Below are 21,727 nucleotides of genomic sequence, written 5' to 3'. Positions count from 1 at the left end.
TTATGCACAGTCACTCATGCTCTCATCACTTCCCGCCTGGACTACTGTAACGCTCTCTACATGGGGCACCCCTTGAGGAGCACCCGGAGGCTCCAACTGGTCTAGAATGTGGCCGCGCGGGTGATTATGGGAGCGACATGGGGCTCCCATATAACACCTCTCCTGCGCAAGGTGCACTGGCTCCCGGTGGTCTTCCGGGTGCACTTCAAGGTGTTGGTTCTCACTTTAAAGCGCTCCATGACTTAGGGCCAGGGTATTTACGAGACCGCCTTCTGCTACCGATAACCTCCCACCGGCCAATACGCTCTCAGAGAGAGGGCCTCCTCAGGGTGCCGTCGGTCAAGCAATGTCAGCTGGTGGCCCCCAGGGGGAGAGCCTTCTCTGTGGGGGCACCTGCCCTCTGGAATGAGCTTCCTCCCGGAATATGACTGACCCCGGATCTCCGCACTTTCCGTAAGGCCCTGAAGATATTTTTATTTCAGCAAGCCAGCCTAGCCTAATTAGGTTTTTTATGGGTTAGTTTTTAATTGTATAGCTTTGGGGTTTTAAATTGGGGGCCGATTGATTTAATTTATTTTAGCTATCTTAACTTTTGTATTGTATGTATTTTAATTTCGGCTGTTCACCGCCCTGAGTCCCTAGGGGGAGAAGGGTGGTATATAAATTCAAATTAAATAAATAAATAAATAAATAAATAAATAAATAAATAAATAAATAAATAAATAAATAAAATTTATGGATCCTGTGGTGCAAGGTTGGCCCTTGTGCATACAAGCTGTAGCTGCTACTGCACTTTTGGTGGCAGAGAGTAGGAAATTAATGTTATCTCAAAGAGACTTTGATTCTCTCGACCGGTAGGAATTTAAATCCAGCTGAATTTCTGTCAGGAGAGAGAAAGGAATGGGACAGTGTGGAACATAATTTATTGATGGGTCTTCCTGGGTGGAGAATGGGAAGAGGATGAATGGATATGCAGTGTCTACATTCACTAGACACTAGATTGTGTCTAGTGAATGTAGACACTGCTGAAGTATTGGAAGCTGGACGGTTGTCTTCTGATTGGTTGACACAAATATGTGAAGTCTTTACTTTATATACTTATGGGCTTTTAACAATCTTTGGTAAAAATATGGTTGGAAAGAGACAATAAAGAACAAATAGCTATAATACATATAGGAGTACATTGAAAGGGAAACTCGAAACAGGTTATGGAGAATATATTGGCAGATGAAACTGCGAAGCTACACAAATGGGGGAGGAAAAGTGATTTCATTCCTATTCTGGAATGTGATGAAAAACCTGACTTCACAGATGAGGAAGAGACACAAATTCTCATGATGAGAGTACGGAAAAGAGAAATGGAAAATGGATTGATTACAAATAGTAGTAAATACACCTATTATGAGGAATATAATAGAGAGGGGATACAAGCATTACTAGAATTTATAAAAGAAAATATATTTGTAGAGGCATGTAAACTATAGCTATACAAGTGGGGAGATACTATTTACATTGTGTATGAATACATAAATACATTGTGTAAGAATAAAAAAAGATTATGTGTAAACATGTAGAAATTTGACCATTTGGCCTTTTCAACTAATCCAAGTAGATTACATTGAGATGCCAGCGGTGGGAACGCTGAAATATTTGCTGGTAATAGTGGATTATTTTACTGGATGGCTTGAAGCCTTTCCTTGTGCAAAGGCAAATACTCAGATGACTGTTAAAATCATATTGGAGCAAATAATACCCAAATATGGATTGGTTGAAATTATTGGTAGTGATAGAGGTACACTTTTCACTGTCCAGGTGATAAGCGCAATTGGGGATTGATTGGCAAAAAAATATTGGCAATAGAAACATTCAGTGATAAGGTTAATGTTGGAGCTCCAGGTTCTTTGGATGAAATATTTGCCTTTATCTCTTTTCCATCTAAAGAAAAGATATGTCATCATATGATATGATGTTTGGATTACCCTATACTGGGAGTGTGGGACTGCCTAGAATAAAGCTTAAATATGTTTTTCGTAGAAAAAATACACAGGGACTGTCCCAGTGTTTTTCTCGTTTAAGGTCTAAAGGACTACAGACACAAACTCCACCTCTTGATTCCCAAGTTTATGCTTACCAAAGTGGTGACTGGTCCTGATAAAATCAATAAAGGAAAAGAAATTACAGCCAGTGTGGGAAGGACCATTCCAGGTGTTGTTGACCACTGAGTCAGCTATGAGGACCAAGGAAAAAGGCTGGATTCATTATTCATTATTCCAGAGTTAAAGGACCAGTGGATTCATCTTATGGTTGGACTGTATCAACAGATGCAACAAACCTGCTTAAATTAACCTTCAGAAGACAGATATCCGACAATTGATGGAGCTTTCCAATGACTGATGGAACTTTGGGCAGTTGATTTAAATATTTGGTTGGGAGTAATAAACATGTTTATTGTGTTATTGATTGTATTAAGAAAGGAGACAATTGAATGGTGTAAATCAATGCTGTGGTATCCAGTGGATGTAAGTTCCCTACGATCAGCTGAAAGACTTGAAGTCTAAAGGTAAGCTTTTGAGCTTTTACACATCTAAAACATACTCTAAACAGGGGGCCTAGTTCACAAGGAAGATGGGGTTTGCAGTGGTGATAATCATTACTTTATGGGAAATTATGCAACGTGTGCGTGTAGGAGTGGGAACTTTGGCTGCATTGTCTAGTTATCCTATAACATGGCAGCAGCTGTGTTTCCATACCGAACTTGAGCACCAATATTCCCTGATGCAGACACCACTAACCCTGATAGAAACTGCAGATGAAGCTGGGATTTGTATTAAATCAACTTTTGATGATGGTGTACCGTTGGGGAAATACCCCAGGTACAACCGTACATAAGAAATATTTTCCCAGTACAAAGATCTCTCAAACAAAATTGAATTCTTATACAACCAATGCATTGTTTAATATGGTAATTATACTCCTTCTTATAAAAAGTTTAGGATTATAGAGGAAGGGCTACATTTACCATATATTGAAGTGAAAGCTCCCTCCAAACTTATGTTTTTATGTGGAATATAGCATTGGCTAAAGTACCTTTTATATGGAAAGGAAGATGCACTGTTGGATAGCTTAAAGCACCAACGAGGTATATTAGAGATGTGGGAGAACCTAATAAAAAGGAAGGGAATATTTTTCTGGACTTGATGAAAGTAGCTCTCAATAGTTTGTCCTTTTGTATAAAAGGGGAGGCTACAATCTCCAATATAATGTTGACATGTTTTGTTGGGGTACCAGTCCCTGGTAAATTCTTATTTGAGGAGAAATAATTTCTCCCCAAATAACCATAGAACCTATTAATTATAATTTATCACAAGTGATTTGGGAGTCCACAAAAGCCTAATAAATGGACTAACCAGAGGAAATTGGTAATTGAAGTGAAAACTACATTACCAGCTTATGATTGTGTGATATATAAACATCCTGAGAAAAAACAGGAGAAAGTAATATATGTTCCTGTGCCTACTGAGCATGTGTTTACCTGTTCTGAGGTGGAAGACATAGATGCTATAGGACAGGTGTTATATCTGCCTAGAGGATGGTTTTTATTTTGTGAGTTATATGCTTATGTGTACGTACCTGCATATGCAATAAGTGGTCCTTGTACAATTGGACGTCTGACTACCGTAATGGCAGTTGCACATTTTAAGACATTAAACAGGAAACAGAATTTTATTATGAAATGATGAATACTAGTCTCTATCATAGTAACCGTGTGCCCCACAAAGTTCTCAAAAAGGTAGCTACACATGATGGTTCATTAGAAACAGTGGATGAATCACATTTGCAAGAACATGGACATGTGGAAATACCGAAGCCAGAAAAAGAATCACATTTAATTGTATATGCTCCTGTAAAACCTATAAAATGGCATATAACTCCAATTATCATATGGAGGATGGAGCATATAGGGGAATATATAGGGGTAAGAGTGATAAATTACATGAAGCATTTGATGCAGGATGTAATGATGCGATAGTGATATTGAATAAAGTTCAAGCAGGGCTTTTAGGAATGTTTCCCTGGATGGCTACACAATATAACCAGTTGCAACTTGGACATCTTGCCTGTGCTTTAGCAAAAAGCATAAATGAAACATCATCTGCTATTGCTGCACTGGCTGATGAGATGGGAGAAATAAGAAAATCTCTATTACAAAATCGTATGGCTATAGACTATATGTTGTTAAGGATGGGATATGGATGCGAGGAATTCCATGGTATGTGTTGCTTTAATATATCAGATAACACACAGTTTATAGAGTCTAAACTGAAAATATCACTACACATTTAACACATATAACAGAAAACACTGCTTTTAAAGGAATCTGTAATTTGTTAACCTCTTTGTTGCCTAACTTTACTTGGTTAAAGGATCTATTTGTTGGTATCATTATAATTGTAATCATATGCCTTATCTCCTGTATCTGTATCAAATGTGCACCTGTATGTTGTAACTGTTGGGAGTATTGTTATCAAGTAACTAAACCAAAGAAAACAAATGAAGAATCAAGAGCGAGATTAGGGAGACAGGAAGTATCCATGTTACAAAACATACATGTTGATTTACAGGAATAAAACTGATAAAAAGGAAAAGGGAGGAATGAGAGAAAAAGAATTATTCCTGTAAAGAATATAGCCTAAGTGACTCCATATTTACATAACCTGAGTTATTAAGCTGAGTAAGATATGTAGAAAAGTACATATCTAAGTTGGGTCAAAAGTACAAAAGTACATTCTAAGTTGGGTCAGGCTGACCCAAGCTCCATTGAAATAAGAGGAAAAGACTAAGTGTCCAATTAATAAGAACAATAACAAACAATTATGTATACATTTTTAGAGGGTATTTTTAGAGGGTATTTTTGGAGGAAAACTCCAGGATGGAATATGTGAGAAAGCCAAAATGTTATGTAATAACCAAAAACAATATCTGGTGGGGCATTCTAATTGTTTTGCTGATCATCTGAAACTGTATTTAAACCATGTAACAGGAGTGATAAGACGTTCTCTCTCTTTCATGGGAGAACCCTTTTGCAAAAGCTATATACATACATACATACATACATACATACATACATACATACATACATATATAATAAATCTGCTTTTTACTTGTTCATGGTCTCTGTTTCACTTTTTATGAGGTTTTATGAGGTTTGCTGTTTTTTTTTAAATCTCACAGTTTCAAACAGCAATATTATCAGAATAGACTCGCTTTACACTATTTGTTAGCAAAAGGAAGAGGTGTGTATAGAAACTTTAATCTCACAAATTGTTGTTTCCAAATAGCAATTAATGTAGGTAAATGCGGGTCCAGCTGGATGATCACTGAAGGGCCCTCTTTATTCATAGTATTGTAAGAAAGGAAATGTGCTTGTTTAAGGGAAGCCAATTAACCAGATGAAAGGCAGAGAATTCCTTTGAAGTAGGAACATTCAGAAGAGAGGCCCCTCAGTTGTCAGAGATACAAACGTTTGATGATATACAGTTTGAAGGTTAAAGAGATCAAGTATGACTACATGTAATATTAACAAGAGATAATTTGAATCTATGCTTCAGTAATTTACATGAAGAATTATGACTGTTGGCAAAGAATAATATGAAACAGTAATTAGGAAATGTCAATTAAAAATGACAAATGTATATGATCATATAAATTGCTGAGTTAACAGAATCCTTTGTCTTAGAAGGGTATAAAAATCATTGTAGCTAATTTCTGTCTTTGTTCAACGCTTCATATACAGAGCTTTGAACCTATTGCGCAATATACATTGTCTCTGATTAACCCAGAAAAGTTGTGTTGGTCTTATTAATCCACAACACAATAGCAATAGTACTTAGACTTATATATTGCTTCATAGTGCTTTTACAGCTTTCTCTAAGCGGTTTACAGAGTCAGCATATTTCCCCCAACAATCTGGGTCCTCATTTTACCCACCTTGGACGGATGGAAGGCTGAGTCAACCTTGAGCCAGTGAGATTTGAACTGTTGAATTGCAGCTAGCAGTCAGCTGAAGTAGCCTGCAGTGCTACACTCTAACCACTGCACCACCTTGGCTCTATGTATGATCAAGGAAAAGCTATAGAGGAGATTACTGCCAAAATGAGGAAAGTTGCACACATCCCAGTGCAGACTTGGACTGGGACAATTGACTTCAACTGGTTTGGCAGCATCTTCTCTGACTGGAAAAGTATTTGGTTTCTAGTGTTGTTAACCCTTGGAGGTCTCCTTCTGCTCCCCTGTTTCATCCCTTTGATCCAGTGTGTGGTTAAATCCACCATCACTGGGATGACAGTTATAGCTTCATCAGTCTGCCACCTCTCCTGATAAACCGGCAAAAATCATGGTCCTAAAAACCATCCCCCACAAAATGTACTCCCCTAGTTCACCTTTGACAGGAAGCATCCTGTCTTTAAAGTAAAGGAAGGAATGAAGGGACATAATAATAGAATCAGTAGAATTAGTTTAACTTGCTCTTTCACTTCCATAAGAATTGCTTCGCTTCTGTAAGAATTAGAATTGCCTCTGCCATTCGCTTCTGCTATCTTATTTTTCTGTACTACCTTGTGCCGATCCCACACCCCAATCGAATTCAGGCTTGACAGATGCATGTCTCAAACAAGAAGTGGGGTATGTCATGACCTGGCAGGGTTCAGATATTGGGCAAATATCTGTGTTGCTAAGCACCCAGCCCCACCCCCATTCCTTGCTATACTGGCGAAGGAGAGAATGGACACTCAGGGCTATAAGGAAGAAAGGAATGGACATGGCATGATCAAGGCATTGCCCAGGGTTGGGTACCCAACGATTGTCTCTGATTGGTTACCTGCATAGATGCAAATGATGTTCATCACAATCTCCCTAAGTGTGGCTTTTCCTTGAATGCTTGTTGTCTATATGCTGTGGAATAAGTCCATCCAGCTCTTTCTTTGTACAAATAAAAACTGTTATTTTTTGAAGCCTCTTCTTGAGTCTCTCTTTGACATTTTGGTGACTCAAATACATTTTAAGACCTTACACTATCAATGGCTACAAAAACGACAAACCTCTAGCTTTGGAGAATGATGCAGATTGTTGTCTCTGTGGGAAATAGAATGAACGTGTAAGATTTTGTTGGATGCAAAAATATTTCTATGACATTTTCAATGCAGTTGTCCATGAAGTAACATAATCTGGCCAAGTAACACACATTAATATGTGGCTAAAAACATATTTAACAGCATTTTAAGAATGAGTTCATTTTAAGAAAGAGTTCCAATATAATGGAACTCTTATAATCGGACTAATTGGTGCAGGAACAAAAGAAGTCAAATGGCGCAGGAACAAAAGAAGAAAATTGATGTGATTTGCTTGAAATAGAAGTAAGAAAAAAGAACTAAATTGATATATGGAGAATTAAATTGTGAACACTGAAATTGAAATGAAATATATGCTAACAGACAAGGAAATGAAGAACGATATACATATGGTTGGAAAAAAGGAGATAGAAACAATGTGATTAAAAATAAAGCAATGTATAGATGGACAGTAATAATAAAAAGGAGGTTTTTATAGATGAATAAAAATGAATATGAATATGAGAAGAATTTGATATAATATATAAAAAATTGAAATAAAGAAGAAAGTTAGAATATGAGAGGAACAGAATACATTAACAGAAATTTATTTACATAAGGATGTGTTTGGAGTAAGAACTAAGCCTCAATGTTAAATTGTTACAAAGATGATAATACAATGTGATTGGACATGAATAAGTAATGTATAGATGGATGGTAAAATTAAAAAAAAGATGATTATGCTGGGATAAGCAGCAAACTAAGGTGATTATGCTGGGGTAGACAGCAAAATAAAGATGATTATACTGGGTATAACAGTAAAGATAAAAATAATTATGCTGGGATTGACAGTAAAAATGATTATTATACTGGGTGTAACAGTAAAACGTAAGAAACTTATGCTGCGATTAACAGCCAAAAGGAGATGATTAAGATGAAGATTATATACTGGGATAAACCTTTAGAATAAAGATGACCATATTGGAATTAATACTAATAATGAGATGATTATGTTGTGATTGAAAGGGTTAAGCTGAGATAAACAGTAAAATGAAGATGATAAATGCTAACAGTTAAAATACTGTGTAAATACGTTAATGATTTATACTTTTAAGATATAGCCATCCACATTAAAAGGAAAAGAAATTGAAACGATATTGAATTAAGGATTTTAAGATCAGTGTAATGGGTTTTAAGACTTTTTTTATTAGATAGAATTTATGGTAATAATGTTATAAATTGTGTTATTAAATTGTGTTATTTGAAAATTAAGATTTGTGATGAAATAATAGAAAGGTAATTGATTTGTGTAAAATAATATGTTAGATTTTTTTTTGCTTTTTTTTTTTAAAAAAAAGATTGTAATTAGTGGGGATTTGGGAAAAGCTTTTGTTAAACAAGAATTAGTAATTGTACCTACTTATGACTGGATCAATGGCTCGTTCTGAAAAGATATTTCGTATGTTTATGTGTTTTTTAAAAATAAAAAAAAATTGTTTAAGAAAAAAAGAATGAGTTCTTTCCCCTCCCCACAAAAAGGTTTTTTTTAAAAAAAACTATTAGTTTTCAAAACTATGGCATTAATGAAATGCTATACATACTGACTTTAATCAGTATGAACAGTCTTCTTGCAAAGTTTAAACAGGCCTCACTAGTAGAAAAGTAAGGGGGGGGGAACTGTTGCTCTGCTGCTATTGGATTTGATTAGTCACCTGAGCCAGTCACATTCTCCATTGTTTTAACATGAATTATCCTTTGTTATTGCAGATGAGTCTGATGAAATAGGAATAACAGAGTTTGGAAGGGACCTTGGAGGTCTTCTAGTCCAACCCCCTCAGGCAGGAATCTAATACAGGCCAAAGAATTTAACATAGGCAGAGCCAGCATACTGCCTCTGGCCACAAACCAGGGGTGTCAAACCAGGGCCCATGAGCCAGATGTGTCACATGCTGGCCATGCCCATCCCTGGTTTAGTGAGTTTGACACCCCTGCCATAAACAAACAAATAAAAAATCACTTGCGAGTCTTCAAAGATCACAGTGTCTTGTCTCCTTCTTCTCCCATCCCTACTTTGGAAACCTCTTTGTTTTTCTTTTCCTATTATCATTCTATAGCTTAATTTTTAACCCAATTTTGTGGTTTTCAATTCTCAGTGTTTCTGATCACTATTAAGGATAGATGGTTATAACAAGAGAGTCAGGAGGGTGTTTTATAACTTTCCTGTCTTTGGGAAACTTCCTGGCAGTCTCAGTAATGACTATACTTATTCTTAATTGCCTTCAATATACTTACACAAGAGTTACATTCAGTAGAATTATTTCCTGGATTCTGTCTAATTAATCTGAAAGCAGCTGCTTTAGGATCTGGAATGATTAATAGTTGCAAGGCAGCTAAATGCCTTGTGAAAGGGAAATCTCTCCAAAACATATGTACATACAACCCCATTCTTGTCATGCAAACACAAGTAATTCCAATGCAAGCAATTTTCAGTTAAGTATGTTATCAGCTCCTTGAATAGTCAGTTCTAGATGAACTTCAGAATTGTGTAAAACTAATTAATCTTTTGAATGAGTAGTTTTGTAACATATGTTGTACAGTGTTTTCAACACATGCACTGTAAATATAGGTATTAGGTTCAAATTGCCCATGTGATAGTCATAAGGTAGAGATTCAAGAATATTCTTCATGTGACAGAGCACTCTCATTCAATCCTGGATGGATAAATTGTTCGAATTGTTTTAAAATTGAGCCAAAGTATATAATTCTTTTAATAATTTTAAATTTTGTATTGTTACGTGTTTTAGTTTTGGCTGTGCACCGCCACAGTCCACAGTCCACTAGGAGAAGGGCGGTATACAAATTTAAATATATATATATATATATATATATATATATATATATATATATATATATATATATATATATGTATATGTATATGTATATGTATATGTATATGTATATGTATATGTATATGTATATGTATATGTATATGTATATATATATATATATATATATATATATATATATATATATATATATATATATATATATATATATATATGTATATATATTTAGCATTGAAATGATTGGATAATTCTGTTTTTGTAATACTTTGGACCACAGATGTTGCATGTAGGATAGGTAACTGTGCCAAATAACAGACAAAATAATTACAAACAAGATAAATAATTTGGTATTGTATTATGACATAGAGAATACAGAATCTGCTGGAACAAAGACCTAGATCAGAGCTGTCAAACTCGCAGCCCACGCCCGGTTTAGTGAAGGGGGAAAAAAGTCCTGATATGTCGCGTGACACCGCCGTGACGATGTGAGTTTGACACTCCTGACCTAAATCTTACTGCTATCAGTTTACTAAAAGTTCATAAAAAGTATGATGTTATGAATGACAAAATGTTGATCCATCATCAGTTTTTCAAGCAAGCTGGAAAAATAATAGGTTTGCCAGTTATTGAATTGGACTGGTTCCTCAGAGCCCCATTTAAACTTTCTTAAAGGGAATCCCTTTGATCGAGTGTCAAACTTGATCGCATTATGTGTTCTATTGTGATGTATCATGACATTTTTTGCCTTTGTGCAACCGGGGTGGCATGTGAGTGATGCATCTGGCCCGTGGGCTGCCAATTTGACACCCCTGCTTTAAGGACTCAACATCCCAGCCTCTATTTATCTCTCAATACTATAGATACTGCTCAGTGGCTCCAACATCTTCCAAAATTGGTTGGAATCAAAACTAAAAAAAAATGATGGCGAAATCACATAATGAAATATTAATTTTCCTAACACTGAAAAGAAAATGTCTAGCCCAGATAACTGCTAGCTGTAACCTAAACTGATGCCTGGAAAAACAAACAAGCAAAATAACCACTGCCTTGTGACCACAGTTCTCTTATTAATTGTGCTACAAAGAAGTGAGGCCAGTTACTTATTTCTAAAGACATCAACAATATAATGCAAACAGGGATTCAGTAAGCAAAAAGGTGTTAGTAAGCAAAAATCTTATTCCTTTAATACAATTTTTTAAATTAAATTTTATTTTTATTATAACACAATATGACAAACACAAAACAATATATATATATATATATATATATATATATATATATATATATATATATATATATATATATATATATATATATATATATTGTTTTCTGAGGTGTTTGCGGGTGTTTGTATGTAGGTCTTTGATTATTCGGGTTTTCACCCGCGTAAAATTGGAAGTGTCTTGGTGACGTTTCGATGTTCATCATCTTCAGGCTAGTGTTTTTGGCTTCATGCTTCTAGGAGCAATGTGTGATTGCAGCTGTTTCTTCCTTTTAACTGCCAGTGGGGGTGTGAACTGATTGGGTGGGAGCTTGGCTGTGTTTTGATTGGGTGGAGGTGTGTTCTGATTGGTTGGGGGTTTGGCTGTGCTCTGATTGGATGGGGGGTTGGCTGTGCTCTGATTGGATGGGGGTGTGTTCTGTTTAGGTGGGGGCTTGGTTGTGCTCGTGTTAGTCTGAGTTGCAGGGGGATTTGAGCTGCTGAGCTAAATTGCTGTTGTTTGGCTTCGCATTCGTGGTCATGCCACATTTAAACCCCTCCAATCCATACATGAAGCAAACTGACACCCACCATGAAGATGTGGCACGACCACGAACGCGAATCTCCAAAAGTTCTTCACCGATTGCTTTCAAATTTTGACACAACATTGCATTTGACTACGGGCATGTTTTTATATACCTATATTATATACATGTCACACCTGTGACAGGTAAAACATGAAAAACATTGGAAAACATTGAAAGACATTGACAAACATTGACAAATATTGAAAAACAGCGCCATCTTCTGGACGTAAAACCAACATGGCAGCCTCCCAGCCTGATTACACTCAACAGATTTCTGCTCCTTATATTTAGACTCTCCATATTGCTTCCAAGAAACTGTGCATTTGGAAGGCAGAGACGCCCGAGGGCCATATCCTGCCACCAGGTTCAGCAGGTAGGCAGCCGGCTCCCCACCGGGAAGCCCTCACAGCCGGCGCTTCTAGGGCTGGGCAGGGCCCGCCCAAGCCTGGCTCTGACCTCCCCCTCCCCTGGCTTCCCCATGAACTAGCCTCGCCCGCCGCTGCTGCCCATCCCCCTCGCCAGCTGCTCTCGGGGCTCCCTCCAAAGAACACCTGGCAATGAGGTGGCCTGGGTCCGCCAAGTGGGAACCCTTCGTCCCTCACCTGGCCCGAATCGTGCCTGGCCCAGTGCTACCATGGGCCCCGAGGTCAGAAAGACCAGCCGCTAACCGGCGCTATGCGAATCCGATCGGTGGGTGGGAGATGGAAGCAACTAGAGCCTCGAGATCACCTTTGACCAGTGCTGCCTTTGATTCCCAGGTGGGCGCTCTGGCAGTTCACGGAGCCTACATGAAAATTTCGGCCTCTGGCAGAAAAGGGGCTCCTGGGAGACTTCAAGGGTGGAACGGCCAGGAGGGAGGATGGCCGGCCCTCCTTCGTTTCGCCTGGAAGAGTGGGGGATTTAATCATTCCCCTGCCCTTGGCAGGCGGGGGAGGAGAATTGCACGGCAGGGGTCCAGTGGGGTGTGCATGGCTCTTGGCTTTGCCACTTTCTTCCTTCGGCCGGGAAGCCCCAAACCAGCCTCGAACCCCTGCTGCACCCCCTCCCTCCCTCCCTTCCCTTCCCTGCTATGCATCTCCCCATTGAGCCCCCAGAGAACATCTGTGTAGGGAGGACGGAGGGCCCCCCCGAGTTTCTGCTGTGGTGCGGAGAGCTGCGAAGGCCTGGCCTGAAAAGGTAAGGGTGATGGCAGGGGATGCAGAAGAGGCCGGGCCAGAGACAGAGATAAACAGAGAGAAAGGGAGAGAGGGACATAGAGAAATACAGAGAGACGGGGGGAAGAGAGAGAGACACATACAGAGATACAGAGAGAGAGAGTGGGAGGGAGAGAGACATAGAGATACTGAGATAGGGGGAGAGAGAGACACATAGAGAGATAGAGAGGAGGGGGAGAGAGAGACAGAGAGATACAGGGAGAGAGAGACATAGAGAGATACAGAGAGAGGGGGAGAGAGAGACACATAGATACAGAGGGGGGAGAGAGAGACATAGATATGGGGGGAGAGAGAGAGACAGAGATACAGAGGGGGGGAGAGAGAGAAACAGAGATACAGAGAGAGGGGGAGAGAGAGAGACATAGAGAGATACAGAGGAGGGGAGAAAGAGAGACATAGAGAGATACAGATGGGGGAGAGAGAGAGAGAGAGAGAGAGAGAGATACAAAGAGAGAGGGGGAGACAGAGAGGGAGGATTTTGTGGTTCCCATTGTTTTTTAGCAACCATTTCTCTGTCCTAATCACCAGCTGGGTAGGCGTGGCTGTCATGTGACTGATGAAAGTGAGTGACATTGAGTTGGCCACACCCACCAAATGTTCGTGGAGAGTTTGGAACTTCAGCCTCGCTCTTTTAGCCCAGCGGAAGCACCAGACTGGGCCACAGCAACGCGTGGCCGGGTACAGCTAGTATATATATGTATATATGTACACTCTCTTTTTACAGCTATTTCGTGGTGGTCATCTTCTAATATTTACATTCTCCCCCAATTCCCTTTATACTATTAATTTTCTTCTTGTCCCTTTCTCTTTTAATTACATTATACTTCTTAACAATCATATTATTTTATACATTCTATACATTATCATATTCATTCTTTCCATTTTCAACTTCATCCCTATTTTTATTATCCATTATTTCTAGTCTCTAGCCAATTATACCATTTGTTCCAGATTACATAATATTCCGAATCTTCCTTTTCTTTGAGCTCTTTTGTTAATTTGTCCATCTTGGCACATTCTAGGATTTTTTTTTATAAATTCTTCTTCTGTTGGTACTGTATGCTTTTCCTTTTCCAATTTTGTGCGTATGATATGCGTGCGGCTGTTATAATATGTAAAATCAAATATTTTATTTCTTTGGTGTATTTTTCGGTAAATATTCCTAATAAGAATGTCTCTGGTTTTCCATTAAAAGGTTGCTCTGTTATTTTTTCTAACCATTTCTTAATCTTAGCCCAGAATTTTTTTGCAGCCGGACACGTCCACCAAAGATGATAATATATTCTGTAGCTCTTATTGCATTTCCAACATACTGGAGAATTATTTGGAAACATCTTCGCAAGTCTAGCCGGGGGAAGATGCCCTCTATAGAACATCTTCAACTGGTTTTCTTTGTATGCCACGGACATGGTTAATTTTGTATTTATTTACCACATTGATTCCCATCTCTCCAATTCTATTGTATGATTAAAACTTTTTGCCCATTTGATCATTGTATCTTTAACTATTTCCTCTTCCATCTTATATCGCAGTAAAAATTTGTATATCCTACTAATTAATTTCTCCTCTGTCCCTTGTATAATTTTATCCAATTCATGTTGCTTGTTTTGTACTTCATATAATTTTGCATCTTCTTTATATTTAGACTGAATTTGTATGTATGTCCACCAATCAATTCATCTATTAAGATCATGTTCCAATTCCTGTTTCAATTTCAAATTTCCTTGTTCTTTTAGTATATCTCTATATTTTATTTATTTATTTTCTTTTATTTCTATACCGCCCTTCTCCTGCAGGACTCAGGGCGGTGTACAGCCGAGATAAAACATTGCATATAAAATTTAAAAACAGTTTAAAAAACAATTAAATAATTTCTGCCCAAGATTTAAAACAACCCAATTAAAAACCGAATTCAATTAAAACTGAGAGGATGGGATCAAGCCAGCCCGGCTAGATGGAATAGGTGTGTTTTCAGGGCCCGACGAAAATTCCGGATGTCTGATATTGTGGTTATCTCAGGGGGTAAATCATTCCAGAGGGCAGGTGCTGCCACAGAGAAGGCTCTCCCCCTGGGGGTCGCCAGCCGGCACTGTTTGGCCGACGGCACCCTGAGGAGGCCCTCTCTGTGTGAGCGAACCCGTCGGTGGGAGGCTATATATCTTATTATCTTATCTCATTCAATTATATTTGGATGTTTTAATGCCTCTATAGGTGAGATCCAAATTGATATTTTTGTGTAATGCTGTTTTTTTTAACCAAATTAGTAGCAATGCATTCTTTAGTATATGTCTTCTAAAATAACTATGTGCTTTATGTTTTTCATCCCAAAGGAATGCATGCTATCCCGCTTGTAGATCATGTCCTTCAATTGCTAGTGTTCTTTTATTCCTTAACCCTATCGTCTCTTTTAGCCAGGTTATGCAAGAGGCTTAATAATATATTTCCCATTCTGGGAGTGCTACTCCACCTTTATCTTTTGTGTCTTGTAGGAATTTAAGTCTAATTCTTGGTCTTTTTCCCTGCCATATAAATTTGGTAACTATTTTATTTAAGGCTTCAAAAAAGTTTTTCTCTAATTGATATAATTTGGAATAAAAATAGTATTTTTGGCAAAATATTCATTTTAATTGTGGCTATCCTCCCCAATAGCGAGATCTGTAGGTTTTTCCAATTTTCTAAATCTTTTTTTATTTGCTGTAGCAATTTATCATAATTGTCCTCCTTAATTGATGAACATCTTGCAGTAAACCAAATCCCTAAATATTTTATTTTCTTGGTTATTTGTATTTTTGTATTACATTCTAATTCTTTCTCTTGTTTCTTTGTAAGATTTTTGGTTAATAATTTAGATTTATTTTTATTGATATTGAGTCCTGCTACCTCACCAAATTCTTCTATTTTCTTAATCAATTTTGGTCATGATTCTAATAGTTCCTCCAATATAAACACCAGATCATCGGCAAAAACCTAGACCTTATATTCTTCTTTCTTTATTTTTAACCCTTTTATTTCTTGATCCTCTCTAACTTTCTTCAGAAGCGTTTCCAAAGTTAATATAAATAGAAGTGGAGAGAGTGAGCATCCTTGTCTCACCCCTTTTGTTATATCCAATTGTTCTGTAATGTCCTCATCATTCATAATTACCCTTGCCGTTTGTTTTGTATAAATTTTTTCAATCATCTTTTCAAATTTTGTCCCAAATTCCATGAATTTCAATTGGTTTATCATAAATTTCCAGTTCAAATTATAGAATGCCTTTTGGACATCAAGGAAAACCAGTGAAGCTTATTTTTCCAAATGTGTTTCATAGAATTCTAGAGTATTTATTATTGTTCTCATGTTATTTTTAATTTGTCGGCCTGGCAAAAATCCATTTTGATCCGGCTGTATATATTTGTTCAGAATTTTTTTAATTCTCTTGGCTATGATTGATGTAAATATCTGGTAATCGGTATTTAGTAATGAGATCGGTCTGTAATTTTGTATTTGTTGATGGTCTGTGTCTTCTTTGGGAATAACAGTAATTATTGCTTCTGTCCATGTTTTCGGTATATTTGCCTGTTCCAGAGCCTCATTAAATATTTCCAATATCATCCCTCCCAGCATTTGGGTATTTTTATACATCTCCACTGGTAGTCCGTCCGGGCCAGGTGTTTTGTTTTGTTTTGTTTTTTCAATGCCATTTCAAATTCTGTCCCTGTTATCGTCCTGTTTAATATTTCTTGTTGTTCCTCTGTAATTTTATTTAAGTTTGCTCCCTCTATGTAATTTTTGACTTTTTCTTCTACTATATCTTCCTGGCAATATAAATTTGAATGATTTTCTTTTTATCCTCCCTTCTATATTGCATTGTCCCATTTTTGTCTTTTAATTGATATATCATTCTTTTATCTTTTAAATTTATAAGCCAACCATCTACCAGTTTTGTTCACATGTTCAAAATAGTTTTGTTTTGACATCTTTATTTTCTGGGCTATTTCCTTTTGAATTGTTAAATTTATTTTATGTGTAATTATATTACATTCCTCTTTTGATTGTTTATTTTGGGGGTCTTCCTGTAATTTACATTCTGCCTTTTTAAGTTCTTCTTGTAATTTTTCTTGTTGACATTTCCTTTCCTTCTTTTTCCTCACATTGTAAGCCATTGCCAATCCTCTGATATATGCTTTTACAGTGTCCCAGAGGTTTTGTATTGAGGTATCCTCCTTTTTATTTACGCTAAAGAATATATTCAACTCATTTTCTAGCATCTGTTTGTATTCTTTGTCTCTACATATATTTTGATTCATTGTCCATCTTTTAAACTTTTTTTGTCCTTTCCATTTTATAATTATTGGATTATGGTCTGCCCATTTATTTACTCCTATTTCTACCTCTTCTAGTCCTGTCTGAATTTCAGCTGTCATCCAGGCCATATCAATCCTGGACCAGGATTGATGTGGGTGTGAATAAAACGTATATTGGCTCTCTCCACTATGCATTTCTCTCCATACATCTCGCAATTTTAATTCTGATGCCATATTAAATAATTCTTTTGGTAATATATCTTTCTTCTTTTTGTTTTTCTTGTTACTCTTATAATCTTTTTTAATATTCGCTATTGCATTATAATCCCCAATTAAACAAATGTTATCATATTCTAGTTCTATTATTTTGTTATGCACTTTTTTAAAAAAAATTGTGTTGATTTTTGTTGGGGGCATATATTACTATTAATAATGATTGTTTTTGTTCAACTTCTAATTCTACCCTCTTTGTCTGAATGGATTAATTTTGATTTTATTCTTTCTTTTACATATATAGCAATTCCTGTTTTCTTTTTTTCTTTTCTTTTCTTTTTTTTTTTGTATTAATGATGTGTATAATTTCCCTAATTTTGGATTTTCTAATAATTTTTGATATTTCTTTTTAATGTGTACTTCTTGTAGACATATCACATCCACTTCAAGCTTTCATAGTTTAGTAAATGCTTGTGTTCTCTTTCTTGGTGCGTTTAAGCCACTTACATTAACAGAGAAGAGTTTTATTGCCTTTTCCCATTTCTTACTGAAGTTGCTTTTTTGTGTTTCTTGTCTCTCTTCTTACTCACCCTTTCGTTCCCTCTCTTTCTTCTCATTCTTTTTCCTTAATCTTTCTTGTTTCTCTTTTTATTTCTTCTATTTGATCTTCATCCTGGCTTTTGCTCCCTGATTCTTCCTTACTTTCTTGTTCTTCTTCCTGTGAAATATACAGTTTATAAAATTCTTGTGCTTTCTTTACTGAGTCCACTTCATATTTCCTCTCTTGCCATGTTATGAATATGTCATCTGGTATCAACCATCTAAACATCACTTTGTTTTTTGTTAGTTGAGTTGTCAAGAATTGATATTGTTGTCGTTGATTCTGAATCCTTTGTGGTATCTGCTTCAAAATTATGATTTCTTTACCTTTGTAAGTTAATAATTACTGTATATCTTTACACATCTCTCTTTCTCCTTCTCTGTCAAATATTTTAGATAAATATCCCAGTATATAACAGTTTGCAACATAATTTCTGTCTTTATTCCAAAAACACAGGTATTGATAGAATGATTTTCCCTATGCTTGGCCTCTTTAGAATAAGATTTCCCATGGATATTACAGATATTAATAGCATTTCTGGGGACAGGATTAATATTGTTGAAATGAATATTCCTCTTTGATTTAAGAGGTATTCCAGTGTTAATTCTAAATCAATATATATATTTAATTAGAGCAGTTATTAAATTTATAAGGGAAAAGAGACCATCAAGGATTTTATTGGCTTGACTGAGATCATCTTTTGACGATGGTGATTTTAATTAACTAGTTTTTCAAAAATACAATTGGTCTTTTATTGTTCACATTTATGTGGGCTAAAGATTAATATGCTGTCAGCCTTTGTAGACCTTAATGAAAATTATTATATATTTTCCTGAAATCTGAACAATTACTTGGGTTGATATATAGTAAAAAGGATCTTTCTTTCTATGATACAGAACAGGTAAATATGTAAACCCTTTGGGTCATAGATTGAATTTTAATGCCAAGACTCATAAATATGTAAGGCATGGAACAATTTAACCTTAAAAATAGATGGTAAGGTGTTCTATTGGAAAGTACAGGTTGTCCTCACATAACAGCCACAGCTGGGAACAGCAACTCTATCCCTAAATGGTATGGTCATTAAATGAAACATCACATGACCACACAAGAATTATGTCAGTTCTGGTTGTGGTCATTAAGCAAATCACCCATAATCGTCAAGTACAGTAGGACATGATAACAATTTATTTATTTATTTTATTTTATTTTATTTTATTTTATTTTATTTTATTTTTATACCGCCCTTCTCCTGCAGGACTCAGGGCAGTGTACAGCCGAGATAAAACATAGCATACAAAATTTAAAAACAGTTTAAAAAACAATTAAATAATTTCGGCTCAAAATTTTAAACAACCCAATTAAAACTGAGAGGATGGGATCAAGCCAGCCCAGCTAGATGGAATAAATGTGTTTTCAGGGCCCAACGAAAAGTCTGGAGGTCTGATATCGTGCGTATCTCAGGGGGTAGGTCATTCCAGAGGGCAGGTACTGCCACAGAGAAGGCTCTCCCCCTGGGGGTCACCAGCCGGCACTGTCTGGCTGACTGCACCCTGAGGAGGCCCTCTCTGTACGAGCGAACTGGTCAGTGGGAGGCTATTGGCGGCAGAAGGCGGTCTTGCAGATATCCCGGCCCTAAGCCATGGAGCGCTTTAAAAGTGGTCACCAACACCTTGAAATGCACCCGGAAGACGACAGGAAGCCAGTGCAGCTCGTGCAGGAGAGGTGTCATATGTGAGTGCCCCGTCGCTCCCATAATCCCTCGCGCGGCCGCATTCTGGACTAACTGCAGCCTCCGGGTGCACCCCAAGGGGAGCCCCATGTAGAGACCATTGCAGTAGTCCAGGCAGGAAGTGACAAGTGCTTGAGTGACCGTGCGTAGGGAGTCCCGATCGAGAAAGGGGCGCAACTGGCATAACAGGCAAAGCTGATAAAAAGCCTCCCTGGCAACGGCCATCATGTGCTCTTCTAAAGACAGCCGTGCATCCAGGAGGACACCTAAATTGCGATCCCTCTCCGTGGGGGCCAGTGATTCGCCCCCAATAGCCAGCGATGGCACCAGCTGGCTATATCGGGACACTGCAAGCCACAGCCACTCAGTCTTGGAAGGATTGAGTTGGAGCCTGTTTCTCCCCATCCAGGCCCGCACAGCCTCCAGGCACTGGGACATCACTTCAAGGGCATCATTGGGGTAGCCTGGGGTGGAGATGTACAGCTGAGTGTCGTCAGCATACTGATGGAACTCCACCCCAAAGCCACGGATGATCTCACCCAGCGGCTTTACATAAATGTTGAACAGAAGGGGCGAGAGGACCGACCCTTGTGGCACCCCACAAGCAAGGCGCCTCGGGGTTGACCGCTGCCCCCCTGTCAACACAGATTGCGACCGGTCAGAGAGGTAGGAGGAGAACCACCGCAGAACGGTGCCCCCCACCCCCAGCCCCTTCAACCGGTGCAACATGATACCATGGTCAATGGTATCAAAAGCCGCTGAGAGATCTAACAGGACCAGGATAGAGGAACAACCCCTATCCCAAGCCCTCCAGAGATCATCCACCAATGCGACCAATCCTGTTTCCATGCTGTGCCCAGGCCAGAAGCCAGACTGGAGTGGGTCTAGATAGACAGCTTCATCCAGGTACTGGGGAAGCTGCTGCGCCACCACACTCTCAACAACCTTCGCAACGAAGTGAAGGTTGGAGACTGGACAATAGTTAGCCAAAACAGCCGGATCCAGAGAGGGCTTCTTGAGGAGGGGCCTCACCACCGCTTCTTTGAAAGCGGCCGGCAGGACCCCTTCACTCAGAGAAGCGTTAACAATCCTCTGGAGCCAGCCTCGTGTAACCTCCTGGGAAGCCAGTACCAACCAGGAGGGATACGGGTCCAATAAACATGTGGTCACGTTCAGCCGTCCCAGGATCCTGTCCATGTCCTCGGGAGCCACAGGATCAAACTCCTCCCAGATAACACTCTCAAGACCTGCCTCAGTCATCCCGTCTGGACTTCAGACCCGTCAGAGGCCAGGCCTTCCCGAATCTGAGCGATCTTGTCATACAGATACTGCACAAAATCCTCAGCTCGACCCTGCAAGGGATCATCCTGCGCTTCCAGATGGAGGAGGGAGTGGGTCACCCTAAACAATATCTAAATAACACCCTAAATAATCGCTGGGCGATTATCTGATGACGCGATAAGAGTGGCAAAATAGCTGGATTTCGCTGCTTTTATCGCCACTAGGTACGTCTTAATATGAGACCTCACCAGTGTTCGGTCAGAATTTGTGACCAGTGTTCGGTTGGAATAATTTGTGACTTATTGCTAGCTTCCCCATTGAGTTTACTTGTTGGAAGCTGGTTGTGAAGGCAACAAATAGTGATCAAGTAAACTACATGACACTGAGACTGTCATAAATCTATGTCAATTGTCAAGCACCTGAATTGCAATCATATGATTGTGGGGATGCTGTGAAGTCCATAAATTCTTCCAAATATTGCTTAGCACATTGTAAGCCGCCCTGAGTCTCCAGAGAAGGGCAGCATATAAATCAAATTTTAAAAAAAAATCAAGAACTATTCATAAATCTAATTTTTCAGAACTATTGTAAGTTTGAATGGTCACAGAGTGAGGCAGTCATTAACTAACTGCTACTTGTAGGGGAAGCATCTGAAATAAT

Source organism: Pituophis catenifer, unplaced genomic scaffold, assembly GCF_029215685.1.
Source record: "Pituophis catenifer annectens isolate HBS135680 unplaced genomic scaffold, rPitCat1.0.hap2 SCAF_4, whole genome shotgun sequence".
NCBI classification, from domain to species: Eukaryota; Metazoa; Chordata; class Lepidosauria; order Squamata; family Colubridae; genus Pituophis; species Pituophis catenifer.
This window is presented reverse-complemented; position numbering follows the sequence as displayed.